The following is a 14658-nucleotide window of genomic DNA, read 5'->3' as shown; positions in this document are numbered from 1 at the left end:
GGGGATGCACTGCAGTGTCTCCAGAGAGTGCACTGGCACCAGTGGGGATGCAGTGCAGTGAGTCCAGAGAGTGCACTGGCATCACTGGGGATGCAGTGCAGTGACTCCAGAGAGTGCACTGGCACCAGTGGGGTTGCAGTGCAGTGACTCCAGAGAGTGCACTGGCACCACTGGGGATGCATTGCAGTGAGTCTAGAGAGTGCACTGGCACCAGTGGGGATGCAGTGCAGTGAGTCCAGAGAGTGCACTGGCACCAGTGGGAATGCAGTGCAGTGACTCCAGAGAGTGCACTGGCACCAGTCGGGATGCAGTGCAGTGAGTCCAGACAGTGCACTGGCACCACTGGGGATGCACTGCAGTGAGTCCAGAGAGTGCACTGGCACCACTGGGGATGCAGTGCAGTGAGTCCAGAGAGTTCACTGGCACCAGTGGGGATGCAGTGCAGTGAGTCCAGAGAGTGCACTGTCACCAGTGGGGATGCAGTGCAGTGAGTCCAGAGAGTGCACTGGCACCACTAGGGATGCAGTGCAGTGAGTCCAGAAAGTGCACTGGCACTACTGGGGATGCAGTGCAGTGAGTCCATAGAGTGCACTGGCACCAGTGGGGATGCAGTGCAGTGAGTCCAGAGAGTGCACTGGCACCAGTGGGGATGCAGTGCAGTGAGTCCAGAGAGTGCACTGGCTCCACTAGGGATGCAGTGCAGTGACTCCATAAAGTGCACTGGCACTACTGGGTATGCAGTGCAGTGAGTCCAGAGAGTGCACTGGCACCAGTGGGGATGCAGTGCAGTGAGTCCAGAGAGTGCACTGGCACCAGTGGGATTGCAGTGCAGTGAGTCCAGAGAGTGCACTGGCACCAGTGGGAATGCAGTGCAGTGAGTCCAGAGAGTGCACTGGCACCAGTGGGGATGCAGTGTAGTGAGTCCAGAGAGTGCACTGGCACCAGTGGGGTTGCAGTGCAGTGAGTCCAGAGAGTGCACTGTCACCAGTGGGAATACAGTGCAGTGAGTCCAGAGAGTGCACTGGCAGCAGTGGGTATGCAGTGCAGTGAGTCCAGAGAGTGCACTGGCACCAGTGGGGATGCAGTGCAGTGAGTCCAGAGAGTGCCGTGACACCACTGGGGATGCAGTGCAGTGAGTCCAGAGAGTGCACTGGCACCAGTAGGGATGCAGTGCAGTGACTCCAGAAAGTGCACTGGCACTACTGGAGATGCAGTGCAGTGAGTCCAGAGAGTGCACTGGCACCAGTCGGGATGCAGTGCAGTGAGTCCAGAGAGTGCACTGGCACCACTGGGGATGCAGTGCAGTGAGTCCAGAGAGTGCACTGGCACCAGTGGGGATGCAGTGTAGTGAGTCCAGAGAGTGCACTGGCACCAGTGGGGTTGCAGTGCAGTGAGTCCAGAGAGTGCACTGGCACCAGTGGGGATGCAGTGCAGTGAGTCCAGAGAGTGCACTGGCATCTGTGGGGATGCAGTGCAGTGAGTCCAGAGAGTGCACTGGCACCACTGGGGATGCAGTGCAGTGACTCCAGAGAGTGCACTGGCACCAGTGGGGATGCAGTGCAGTGAGTCCAGAGAGTCCACTGGCACCAGTGGGGATGCAGTTCAGTGAGCCCAGAGAGTGCACTGGCACCAGTGGGGATGCAGTGCAGTGAGTACAGAGAGTGCACTGGCACAAGTGGGGATGCAGTGCAGTCAGTCCAGACAGTGCAATGGCACCAGTGGGGATGCAAAGCAGTGAGTCCAGAGAGTGCACTGGCACCAGTGGGAATGCAGTGCAGTGAGTTGAGAGAGTGCACTGGAACCAGTGCGGATGCACTGCAGTGTCTCCAGAGAGTGCACTGTCAGCAGTGGTTATGCAGTGCAGTGAGTCCAGAGAGTGCATTGGCACCAGTGGGGATGCAGTGCAGTGAGTCCAGAGAGTGCACTGGCACCAGTGGGGATGCAGTGCAGTGAGTCCAGAGAGTGCACTGGTACCAGTGGGGATGCAGTGCAGTGAGTCCAGAGAGTGCACTGGCACCACTGCGGATCAGTGCAGTGACTCTAGAGAGTGCACTGGCACCAGTGGGAATGCAGTGCAGTGAGTCCAGAGAGTGCACTGGCACCACTGGGGATGCAGTGCAGTGAGTCCAGAGAGTGCACTGGCACCAGTGGGGATGCAGTGCAGTGAGTCCCGAGAGTGCACTGGCACCAGTGGGCGTGCAGTGCAATGAGTCCAGAGAGTGCACTGGCACCAGTGGGGATGCAGTGCAGTGAGTCCAGAGAGTTCACTGGCACTACTGGGGATGCAGTGCAGTGAGTCCAGAGAGTGCACTGGCAACAGTGGGCATGCAGTGCAGTGAGTCCAGAGAGTTCACTGGCACCAGTGGGGATGCAGTGCAGTGACTCCAGAGAGTGCACTGGCACCAGTGGGGATGCACTGCAGTGAGTCCAGACAGTGCACTGGCACCAGTGGGGATGCAGTGCAGTGAGTGCAGAGAGTGCACTGGCACCAGTGGGGATGCAGTGTAGTGACTCTAGAGAGTGCACTGGCACCAGTGGGGATGCAGTGCAGTGAGTCCAGAGAGTGCACTGGCACCACTGGGGATGCAGTGCAGTGAGTCCAGAGAGTGCACTGGCACCAGTGGGGATGCAGTGCAGTGAGTCCCGAGAGTGCACTGGCACCAGTGGGCGTGCAGTGCAATGAGTCCAGAGAGTGCACTGGCACCAGTGGGGATGCAGTGCAGTGAGTCCAGAGAGTGCCGTGGCACCACTGGGGATGCAGTGCAGTGAGTCCAGAGAGTGCACTGGCACCACTAGGGATGCAGTGCAGTGACTCCAGAAAGTGCACTGGCACTACTGGAGATGCAGTGCAGTGACTCCAGAAAGTGCACTGGCACTACTGGGGATGCAGTGCAGTGAGTCCAGAGAGTGCACTGGCACCAGTGGAGATGCAGTGCAGTGAGTCCAGAGTGTGCACTGGCACCAGTGGGGATGCAGTGTAGTGAGTCCAGAGAGTGCACTGGCACCAGTGGGGTTGCAGTGCAGTGAGTCCAGAGAGTGCACAGGCACCAGTGGGGATGCACTGCAGTGTCTCCAGAGAGTGCACTGGCACCACTGGGGATGCATTGCAGTGAGTCCAGAGAGTGCACTGGCACCAGTGGGGATGCAGTGCAGTGAGTCCAGAGAGTGCACTGGTACCAGTGGGGATGCAGTGCAGTGAGTCCAGAGAGTGCACTGGCACCACTGCGGATCAGTGCAGTGACTCTAGAGAGTGAACTGGCACCAGTGGGGATGCAGTGCAGTGACTCTAGAGAGTGCACTGGCACCAGTGGGGATGCAGTGCAGTGAGTCCAGAGAGTGCACTGGCACCACTGGGGATGCAGTGCAGTGAGTGCAGAGAGTGCACTGGCACCAGTGGGGATGCAGTGCAGTGAGTCCCGAGAGTGCACTGGCACCAGTGGGCGTGCAGTGCAATGAGTCCAGAGAGTGCACTGGCACCAGTGGGGATGCAGTGCAGTGAGTCCAGAGAGTTCACTGGCACTACTGGGGATGCAGTGCAGTGAGTCCAGAGAGTGCACTGGCACCAGTGGGCATGCAGTGCAGTGAGTCCAGAGAGTTCACTGGCACCAGTGGGGATGCAGTGCAGTGACTCCAGAGAGTGCACTGGCACCAGTGGGGATGCAGTGCAGTGAGTCCAGACAGTGCACTGGCACCAGTGGGGATGCAGTGCAGTGACTCCAGAGAGTGCACTGGCACCAGTGGGGATGCAGTGCAGTGAGTCCAGAGAGTGCCGTGGCACCACTGGGGATGCAGTGCAGTGAGTCCAGAGAGTGCACTGGCACCACTAGGGATGCAGTGCAGTGACTCCAGAAAGTGCACTGGCACTACTGGAGATGCAGTGCAGTGAGTCCAGAGAGTGCACTGGCACCAGTCGGGATGCAGTGCAGTGAGTCCAGAGAGTGCACTGGCACCACTGGGGATGCAGTGCAGTGAGTCCAGAGAGTGCACTGGCACCAGTGGGGATGCAGTGTAGTGAGTCCAGAGAGTGCACTGGCACCAGTGGGGTTGCAGTGCAGTGAGTCCAGAGAGTGCACTGGCACCAGTGGGGATGCAGTGCAGTGACTCCAGAGAGTGCACTGGCACCAGTGGGGATGCAGTGCAGTGAGTCCAGACAGTGCACTGGCACCACTGGGGATGCAGTGCAGTGACTCCAGAGAGTGCACTGGCACCAGTGGGGATGCAGTGCAGTGACTCCAGAGAGTGCACTGGCAGCAGTGGGGATGCAGTGCAGTGACTCCAGAGAGTGCACTGGCACCAGTGGGGATGCAGTGCAGTGAGTCCAGAGAGTGCACTGGCACCACTGGGGATGCACTGCAGTGACTCCAGAGAGTGCACTGGCACCACTAGGGATGCAGTGCAGTGAGTCCAGAGAGTGCACTGGCACCAGTGGGGATGCACTGCAGTGAGTCCAGAAAGTGCACTGGCACTACTGGGGATGCAGTGCAGTGAGTCCAGAGAGTGCACTGGCACCAGTGGAGATGCAGTGCAGTGACTCCAGAGAGTGCACTGGCACCAGTCGGGATGCAGTGCAGTGAGTCCAGACAGTGCACTGGCACCACTGGGGATGCACTGCAGTGAGTCCAGAGAGTGCACTGGCACCACTGGGGATGCAGTGCAGTGAGTCCAGAGAGTTCACTGGCACCAGTGGGGATGCAGTGCAGTGAGTCCAGAGAGTGCACTGTCACCAGTGGGGATGCAGTGCAGTGAGTCCAGAGAGTGCACTGGCACCACTAGGGATGCAGTGCAGTGAGTCCAGAAAGTGCACTGGCACTACTGGGGATGCAGTGCAGTGAGTCCAGAGAGTGCACTGGCACCAGTGGGGATGCAGTGCAGTGAGTCCAGAGAGTTCACTGGCACCAGTGGGGATGCAGTGCAGTGACTCCAGAGAGTGCACTGGCACCAGTGGGGATGCAGTGCAGTGAGTCCAGACAGTGCACTGGCACCACTGGGGATGCAGTGCAGTGACTCCATAGACTGCACTGGCAGCAGTGGGGATGCAGTGCAGTGAGTCCAGAGAGTGCACTGGCACCAGTGGGGATGCAGTGCAGTGAGTCCAGAGAGTGCACTGGCTCCACTAGGGATGCAGTGCAGTGACTCCATAAAGTGCACTGGCACTACTGGGTATGCAGTGCAGTGAGTCCAGAGAGTGCACTGGCACCAGTGGGGATGCAGTGCAGTCAGTCCAGAGAGTGCACTGGCACCACTGGGGATGCAGTGCAGTGAGTCCAGAGAGTGCACTGGCACCAGTGGGGTTGCAGTGCAGTGAGTCCAGAGAGTGCACTGGCACCAGTGGGAATGCAGTGCAGTGAGTCCAGAGAGTGCACTGGCAGCAGTGGGGATGCAGTGTAGTGAGTCCAGAGAGTGCACTGGCACCAGTGGGGTTGCAGTGCAGTGAGTCCAGAGAGTGCACTGGCACCAGTGGGAATACAGTGCAGTGAGTCCAGAGAGTGCACTGGCAGCAGTGGGGATGCAGTGCAGTGAGTCCAGAGAGTGCACTGGCACCAGTGGGGATGCAGTGCAGTGAGTCCAGAGAGTGCCGTGGCACCACTGGGGATGCAGTGCAGTGAGTCCAGAGAGTGCACTGGCACCACTAGGGATGCAGTGCAGTGACTCCAGAAAGTGCACTGGCACTACTGGATATGCAGTGCAGTGAGTCCAGAGAGTGCACTGGCACCAGTGGGGATGCAGTGCAGTGAGTCCAGAGAGTGCACTGGCACCACTGGGGATGCAGTGCAGTGAGTCCAGAGAGTGCACTGGCACCAGTGGGGATGCAGTGTAGTGAGTCCAGAGAGTGCACTGGCACCAGTGGGGTTGCAGTGCAGTGAGTCCAGAGAGTGCACTGGCACCAGTGGGGATGCAGTGCAGTGAGTCCAGAGAGTGCACTGGCACCAGTGGGGATGCAGTGCAGTGAGTCCAGAGAGTGCACTGGCACCACTGGGGATGCACTGCAGTGACTCCAGAGAGTGCACTGGCACCAGTGGGGATGCAGTGCAGTGAGTCCAGAGAGTCCACTGGCAGCAGTGGGGATGCAGTTCAGTGAGCCCAGAGAGTGCACTGGCACCAGTGGGGATGCAGTGCAGTGAGTACAGAGAGTGCACTGGCACAAGTGGGGATGCAGTGCAGTCAGTCCAGACATTGCAATGGCACCAGTGGGGATGCAAAGCAGTGAGTCCAGAGAGTGCACTGGCACCAGTGGGAATGCAGTGCAGTGAGTTGAGAGAGTGCACTGGAACCAGTGCGGATGCACTGCAGTGTCTCCAGAGAGTGCACTGGCAGCAGTGGTTATGCAGTGCAGTGAGTCCAGAGAGTGCATTGGCACCAGTGGGGATGCAGTGCAGTGAGTCCAGAGAGTGCACTGGCACCAGTGGGGATGCAGTGCTGTGAGTCCAGAGAGTGCACTGGTACCAGTGGGGATGCAGTGCAGTGACTCCAGAGAGTGCACTGGCACCACTGCGGATCAGTGCAGTGACTCTAGAGAGTGCACTGGCACCAGTGGGAATGCAGTGCAGTGAGTCCAGAGAGTGCACTGGCACCAGTGGGGATGCAGTGCAGTGAGTCCAGAGAGTGCACTGGCACCAGTGGGGATGCAGTGCAGTGAGTCCCGAGAGTGCACTGGCACCAGTGGGCGTGCAGTGCAATGAGTCCAGAGAGTGCACTGGCACCAGTGGGGATGCAGTGCAGTGAGTCCAGAGAGTTCACTGGCACTACTGGGGATGCAGTGCAGTGAGTCCAGAGAGTGCACTGGCACCAGTGGGCATGCAGTGCAGTGAGTCCAGAGAGTTCACTGGCACCAGTGGGGATGCAGTGCAGTGACTCCAGAGAGTGCACTGGCACCAGTGGGGATGCACTGCAGTGAGTCCAGACAGTGCACTGGCACCAGTGGGGATGCAGTGCAGTGACTCCAGAGAGTGCACTGGCACCAGTGGGGATGCAGTGCAGTGAGTCCAGAGAGTGCACTGGCACCAGTGGGGATGCAGTGCAGTGACTCCAGAGAGTGCACTGGCACTCTTGGGGATGCAGTGCAGTGAGTCCAGAGAGTGCCGTGGCACCACTGGGGATGCAGTGCAGTGAGTCCAGAGAGTGCACTGGCACCACTAGGGATGCAGTGCAGTGACTCCAGAAAGTGCACTGGCACTACTGGAGATGCAGTGCAGTGACTCCAGAAAGTGCACTGGCACTACTGGGGATGCAGTGCAGTGAGTCCAGAGAGTGCACTGGCACCAGTGGAGATGCAGTGCAGTGAGTCCAGAGAGTGCACTGGCACCAGTGGGGATGCAGTGTAGTGAGTCCAGAGAGTGCACTGGCACCAGTGGGGTTGCAGTGCAGTGAGTCCAGAGAGTGCACTGGCACCAGTGGGGATGCACTGCAGTGTCTCCAGAGAGTGCACTGGCACCACTGGGGATGCAGTGCAGTGAGTCCAGAGAGTGCACTGGCACCAGTGGTGATGCAGTGCAGTGAGTCCAGAGAGTGCACTGGTACCAGTGGGGATGCAGTGCAGTGAGTCCAGAGAGTGCACTGGCACCACTGCGGATCAGTGCAGTGACTCTAGAGCGTGAACTGGCACCAGTGGGGATTCAGTGCAGTGACTCTAGAGAGTGCACTGGCACCAGTGGGGATGCAGTGCAGTGAGTCCAGAGAGTGCACTGGCACCAGTGGGGATGCAGTGCAGTGAGTCCAGAGAGTGCACTGGCACCAGTGGGGATGCAGTGCAGTGAGTCCCGAGAGTGCACTGGCACCAGTGGGCGTGCAGTGCAATGAGTCCAGAGAGTGCACTGGCACCAGTGGGGATGCAGTGCAGTGAGTCCAGAGAGTGCCGTGGCACCACTGGGGATGCAGTGCAGTGAGTCCAGAGAGTGCACTGGCACCACTAGGGATGCAGTGCAGTGAGTCCAGAAAGTGCACTGGCACTACTGGAGATGCAGTGCAGTGACTCCAGAAAGTGCACTGGCACTACTGGGGATGCAGTGCAGTGAGTCCAGAGAGTGCACTGGCACCAGTGGAGATGCAGTGCAGTGAGTCCAGAGTGTGCACTGGCACCAGTGGGGATGCAGTGCAGTCAGTCCAGAGAGTGCACTGGCACCAGTGTGGTTGCAGTGCAGTGAGTCCCGAGAGTGCACAGGCACCAGTGGGGATGCACTGCAGTGTCTCCAGAGAGTGCACTGGCACCACTGGGGATGCATTGCAGTGACTCCAGAGAGTGCACTGGCACCAGTGGGGATGCAGTGCAGTGAGTCCAGAAAGTGCACTGGTACCAGTGGGGATGCAGTGCAGTGAGTCCAGAGAGTGCACTGGCACCACTGCGGATCAGTGCAGTGACTCTAGAGAGTGAACTGGCACCAGTGGGGATGCACTGCAGTGACTCTAGAGAGTGCACTGGCACCAGTGGGGATGCAGTGCAGTGAGTCCAGAGAGTGCACTGGCACCAGTGGGGATGCAGTGCAGTGAGTGCAGAGAGTGCACTGGCACCAGTGGGGATGCAGTGCAGTGAGTCCCGAGAGTGCACTGGCACCAGTGGGCGTGCAGTGCAATGAGTCCAGAGAGTGCACTGGCACCAGTGGGGATGCAGTGCAGTGAGTCCAGAGAGTTCACTGGCACTACTGGGGATGCAGTGCAGTGAGTCCAGAGAGTTCACTGGCACCAGTGGGGATGCAGTGCAGTGACTCCAGAGAGTGCACTGGCACCAGTGGGGATGCAGTGCAGTGAGTCCAGACAGTGCACTGGCACCAGTGGGGATGCACTGCAGTGACTCCAGAGAGTGCACTGGCACCAGTGGGGATGCAGTGCAGTGAGTCCAGAGAGTGCCGTGGCACCACTGGGGGTGCAGTGCAGTGAGTCCAGAGAGTGCACTGGCACCACTAGGGATGCAGTACAGTGACTCCAGAAAGTGCACTGGCACTACTGGAGATGCAGTGCAGTGAGTCCAGAGAGTGCACTGGCACCAGTCGGGATGCAGTGCAGTGAGTCCAGAGAGTGCACTGGCACCACTGGGGATGCAGTGCAGTGAGTCCAGAGAGTGCACTGGCACCAGTGGGGATGCAGTGTAGTGAGTCCAGAGAGTGCACTGGCACCAGTGGGGTTGCAGTGCAGTGAGTCCAGAGAGTGCACTGGCACCAGTGGGGATGCAGTGCAGTGAGTCCAGAGAGTGCACTGGCAGCAGTGGGGATGCAGTGCAGTGAGTCCAGAGAGTGCACTGGCACCACTGGGGATGCAGTGCAGTGACTCCAGAGAGTGCACTGGCACCAGTGGGGATGCAGTGCAGTGAGTCCAGAGAGTCCACTGGCACCAGTGGGGATGCAGTTCAGTGAGCCCAGAGAGTGCACTGGCACCAGTGGGGATGCAGTGCAGTGAGTACAGAGAGTGCACTGGCACAAGTGGAGATGCAGTGCAGTCAGTGCAGACAGTGCAATGGCACCAGTGGGGATGCAAAGCAGTGAGTCCAGAGAGTGCACTGCCACCAGTGGGAATGCAGTGCAGTGAATTGAGAGAGTGCACTGGAACCAGTGCGGATGCACTGCAGTGTCTCCAGAGAGTGCACTGGCAGCAGTGGTTATGCAGTGCAGTGAGTCCAGAGAGTGCATTGGCACCAGTGGGGATGCAGTGCAGTGAGTCCAGAGAGTGCACTGGCACCAGTGGGGATGCAGTGCAGTGAGTCCAGAGAGTGTACTGGCACCAGTGGGGATGCAGTGCAGTGACTCCAGAGAGTGCACTGGCACCAGTAGTGATGCAGTGAAGTGAGTCCAGAGAGTGCACTGGCACCACTGGGGATGCAGTGCAGTGAGTCCAGAGAGTGCACTGGCACCACGTGGGGATGCAGTGCAGTGAGTCCAAAGAGTTAACTGGCACCGCTTGGCATGCAGTACAGTGACTCCAGAAAGTGCACTGGCACCAGTGGGGATGCAGTGCAGCGACTCTAGAGAGTGCACTGGCACCAGTGGGGATGCAGTGCAGTGAGTCCAGAGAGTGCATTGGCACCACTGGGGATGCAGTGCAGTGAGTCCAGAGAGTGCATTGGCAACAGTGGGGATGCAGTGTAGTGAGTCCAGAGAGTGCACTGTCAACAGTGGTTATGCAGTGCAGTGACTCCAGAAAGTGCACTGGCACCAGTGGGGATGCAGAGCAGTGAGTCCAGAGAGTGCACTGGCACCAGTGGGGATGCAGTGCAGTGAGTCCAGAGAGTGCACTGGCACCACTGGGGATGCAGTGCAGTGACTCCAGAGAGTGCACTGGCACCAGTGGGGATGCAGTCCAGTGAGTCCAGAGAGTGCATTGGCACCAGTGGGGATGCAGTGCAGTGAGTCCAGAGAGTGCACTGGCACCACTGCGGATCATTGCAGTGACTCTAGAGAGTGAACTGGCACCAGTGGGGATTCAGTGCAGTGACTCTAGAGAGTGCACTGGCACCAGTGGGGATGCAGTGCAGTGAGTCCAGAGAGTGTACTGGCACCACTGGGGATGCAGTGCAGTGACTCCAGAGAGTGCACTGGCACCAGTAGGGATGCAGTGAAGTGAGTCCAGAGAGTGCACTGGCACCACTGGGGATGCAGTGCAGTGAGTCCAGAGAGTGCATTGGCACCAGTGGGGATGCAGTGCAGTGAGTCCAGAGAGTCCACTGGCACCAGTGGGGATGCAGTGTAGTGAGCCCAGAGAGTGCACTGGCACCAGTGGGGATGCAGTGCAGTGAGTCCAGAAAGTGCACTGGCACCAGTGGGGATGCAGTGCAGTCAGTCCAGATAGTGCAATGGCACCAGTGGGGATGCAAAGCAGTGAGTCCAAAGAGTGCACTGGCACCAGTGGGAATGCAGTACAGTGAGTTGAGAGAGTGCACTGGAACCAGTGCGGATGCACTGCAGTGTCTCCAGAGAGTGCACTGGCAGCAGTGGTTATGCAGTGCAGTGAGTCCAGAGAGTGCATTGGCACCAGTGGGGATGCAGTGCAGTGAGTCCAGAGAGTGCACTGGCACCAGTGGGGATGCAGTGCAGTGAGTCCAGAGAGTGCACTGGCACCAGTGGGGATGCAGTGCAGTGACTCCAGAGAGTGCACTGGCACCACTAGGGATGCAGTGAAGTGAGTCCAGAGAGTGCACTGGCACCAGTGGGGTTGCAGTGCAGTGAGTCCAGAGAGTGCACTGGCACCAGTGGGGATGCAGTGCAGTGATCCAGAGAGTGCACTGGCACCACGTGGGGATGCAGTGCAGTGACTCCAGAGAGTGCACTGGCACCAGTGGGGATGCAGTGCAGTGAGTCCAGAGAGTGCACTGGTACCAGTGGGGATGCAGTGCAGTGAGTCCAGAGAGTGCACTGGCACCACTGCGGATCAGTGCAGTGACTCTAGAGAGTGAACTGGCACCAGTGGGGATGCAAAGCAGTGACTCCAGAGAGTGCACTGGCACCAGTGGGAATGCAGTGCAGTGACTCCAGAGAGTGCACTAGCAACAACTGGGGATGCACTGCAGTGTCTCCGGAGAGTGCACTGGTACCAATGGGGATGCAGTGCAGTGAGTTCAGATAGTGCACTGGCACCAGTGGGGATGCAGTGCAGTGAGTCCAGAGAGTGCACTGGCATCTGTGGGGATGCAGTGCAGTGAGTCCAGAGAGTGCACTGGCACCACTGGGGATGCAGTGCAGTGAGTCCAGAGAGTGCACTGGCACCAGTGGGGATGCAGTGCAGTGAGTCCAGAGAGTGCACTGGCACTAGTGGAGATAAGTGCAGTGACTCCATAGAGTGCACTGGCACCAGTGGGGTTGGAGTGCAGTGACTCTAGAGAGTGCACTGTGAGCAGTGGGGATTCAGTGCAGTGAGTCCAGAGAGTGCACTGGCACCAGTGGGGATGCAGTGCAGTGAGTCCAGAGAGTGCACTGGCACCAGTGGGGATGCAGTGCAGTGAGTCCAGAGAGTGCACTGGCAGCAGTGGGGATGCAGTGCAGTGAGTCCAGAGAGTGCACTGGCACCAGTGGGGATGCAGTGCAGTGAGTCCAGAGAGTGCACTGGCACCACTGGAGATGCAGTGCAGTGAGTCCAGAGAGTGCACTGGCACTACTGGGGTTGCAGTGCAGTGAGTCCAGAGAGTGCACTGGCACCAGTAGGGATGCAGTGCAGTGAGTCCAGAGAGTGCACTGGCACCAGTGGGGATGCAGTGCAGTGAGTCCAGAGAGTTCACTGGCACCACTGGGGATGCAGTGCAGTGTAGTGAGTCCTTAGAGTGCACTGGCACCAGTGGGGATGCAGTGCAGTGAGTCCAGAGAGTGCACTGGCACCACTGGGGATGCACTGCAGTGAGTCCAGAGAGTGCACTGGCACCAGTGGGGATGCAGTGCAGTGAGTCCAGAGAGTGCACTGGCACCACCGGGGATTCAGTGCAGTGAGTCCAGAGAGTTCACTGGCACCACTAGGGATGCAGTGCAGTGACTCCAGAAAGTGCACTGGCACTACTGGGGATGCAGTGCAGTGAGTCCAGAGAGTGCACTGGCACCAGTGGGGATGCAGTGCAGTGAGTCCAGAGAGTGCACTGGCACCAGTGGGGATGCAGTGTAGTGAGTCCAGAGAGTGCACTGGCACCAGTGGGGATGCACTGCAGTGTCTCCAGAGAGTGCACTGGCACCACTGGGGATGCATTGCAGTGACTCCAAAGAGTGCACTGGCACCAGTGGGGATGCAGTGCAGTGAGTCCAGAGAGTGCACTGGCACCAGTGGGGATGCAGTGCAGTGAGTGCAGAGAGTGCACTGGCACCAGTGGGGATGCAGTGCAGTGAGTCCCGAGAGTGCACTGGCACCAGTGGGCGTGCAGTGCAATGAGTCCAGAGAGTGCACTGGCACCAGTGGGGATGCAGTGCAGTGAGTCCAGAGAGTTCACTGGCACCAGTGGGGATGCAGTGCAGTGAGTCCAGAGAGTGCACTGGCACCAGTGGGGATGCAGTGCAGTGACTCCAGAGAGTTCACTGGCACCAGTGGGGATGCCGTGCAGTGAGTCCAGAAAGTGCACTGGCACTACTGGGGATGCAGTGCAGTGAGTCCAGAGAGTGCACTGGCACCAGTGGGGATGCAGTGCAGTGAGTCCAGAGAGTTCACTGGCAGCAGTGGGGATGCAGTGCAGTGACTCCAGAGAGTGCACTGGCACCAGTGGGGATGCACTGCAGTGAGTCCAGACAGTGCACTGGCACCAGTGGGGATGCAGTGCAGTGACTCCAGAGAGTGCACTGGCACCAGTGGGGATGCAGTGCAGTGAGTCCAGAGAGTGCCGTGGCACCACTGGGGATGCAGTGCAGTGAGTCCAGAGAGTGCACTGGCACCACTAGGGATGCAGTGCAGTGACTCCAGAAAGTGCACTGGCACTACTGGAGATGCAGTGCAGTGAGTCCAGAGAGTGCACTGGCACCAGTCGGGATGCAGTGCAGTGAGTCCAGAGAGTGCACTGGCACCAGTGGGGATGCAGTGCAGTGAGTCCAGAGAGTGCACTGGCACCAGTGGGGATGCAGTGTATTGAGTCCAAAGAGTGCACTGGCACCAGTGGGGTTGCAGTGCAGTGAGTCCAGAGAGTGCACTGGCACCAGTGGGGATGCAGTGCAGTGAGTCCAGAGAGTGCACTGGCAGCAGTGGGGATGCAGTGCAGTGAGTCCAGAGAGTGCAGTGGCAGCAGTGGGGATGCAGTGCAGTGAGTCCAGAGAGTGCACTGGCACCACTGGGGATGCAGTGCAGTGAGTCCAGAGAGTCCACTGGCACCAGTGGGGATGCAGTGCGTTGAGCCCAGAGAGTGCACTGGCAACACTGGGGATGCAGTGCAGTGAGTCCAGAGAGTGCACTGGCACCACTGGGGATGCAGTGCAGTCAGTCCAGAGAGTGCAATGGCACCAGTGGGGATGCAAAGCAGTGAGTCCAGAGAGTGCACTGGCACCAGTGGGGATGCAGTGCAGTGAGTCCAGAGAGTGCACTGGCACCACTGGGGATGCAGTGCAGTGAGTCCAGAGAGTGCACTGGCACCAGTGGGGATGCAGTGCAGTGACTCCAGAGAGTGCTCTGGCAGCAGTGGGGATGCAGTGCAGTGAGTCCAGAGAGTGCACTTGCACCAGTGGGGATGCAGTGCAGTGAGTCCAGAGAGTGCACTGGCACCTTTGGGGATGTAGTGCAGTGAGTCCAGAGAGTGCACTGGCACCAGTGGGGATGCAAAGCAGTGACTCCAGAGAGTGCACTGGCACCAGTGGGGATGCAGTGCAGTGAGTCCAGAGAGTGCAATGGCACCAGTGGGGATGCAAAGCAGTGAGTCCAGAGAGTGCACTGGCACCAGTGGGAATGCAGTGCAGTGAGTTGAGAGAGTGCACTGGAACCAGAGGGGATGCACTGCAGTGTCTCCAGAGAGTGCAGTGGCACCAGTGGGGATGCAGTGCACTGAGTCCAGAGAGTGCACTGGCAGCAGTGGGGATGCAGTGCAGTGAGTCCAGAGAGTGCACTGGCACCAGTGGGGATGCAGTGCAGTGACTCCAGAGAGTGCTCTGGCACCAGTGGGGATGCAGTGCAGTGAGTCTAGAGAGTGCACTGGCACCAGTGGGGATGCAGTGCAGTGAGTCCAGAGAGTGCACTGGCACCAGTGGGGATGCAGTGCAGTGAGCCCAGAGAGTGCACTGGCAC

Source organism: Anser brachyrhynchus, assembly GCF_964034855.1.
Source record: "Anser brachyrhynchus genome assembly, contig: SCAFFOLD_109, whole genome shotgun sequence".
Taxonomy (NCBI): domain Eukaryota; kingdom Metazoa; phylum Chordata; class Aves; order Anseriformes; family Anatidae; genus Anser; species Anser brachyrhynchus.
Note: the sequence above shows the minus strand (reverse complement) of the source record.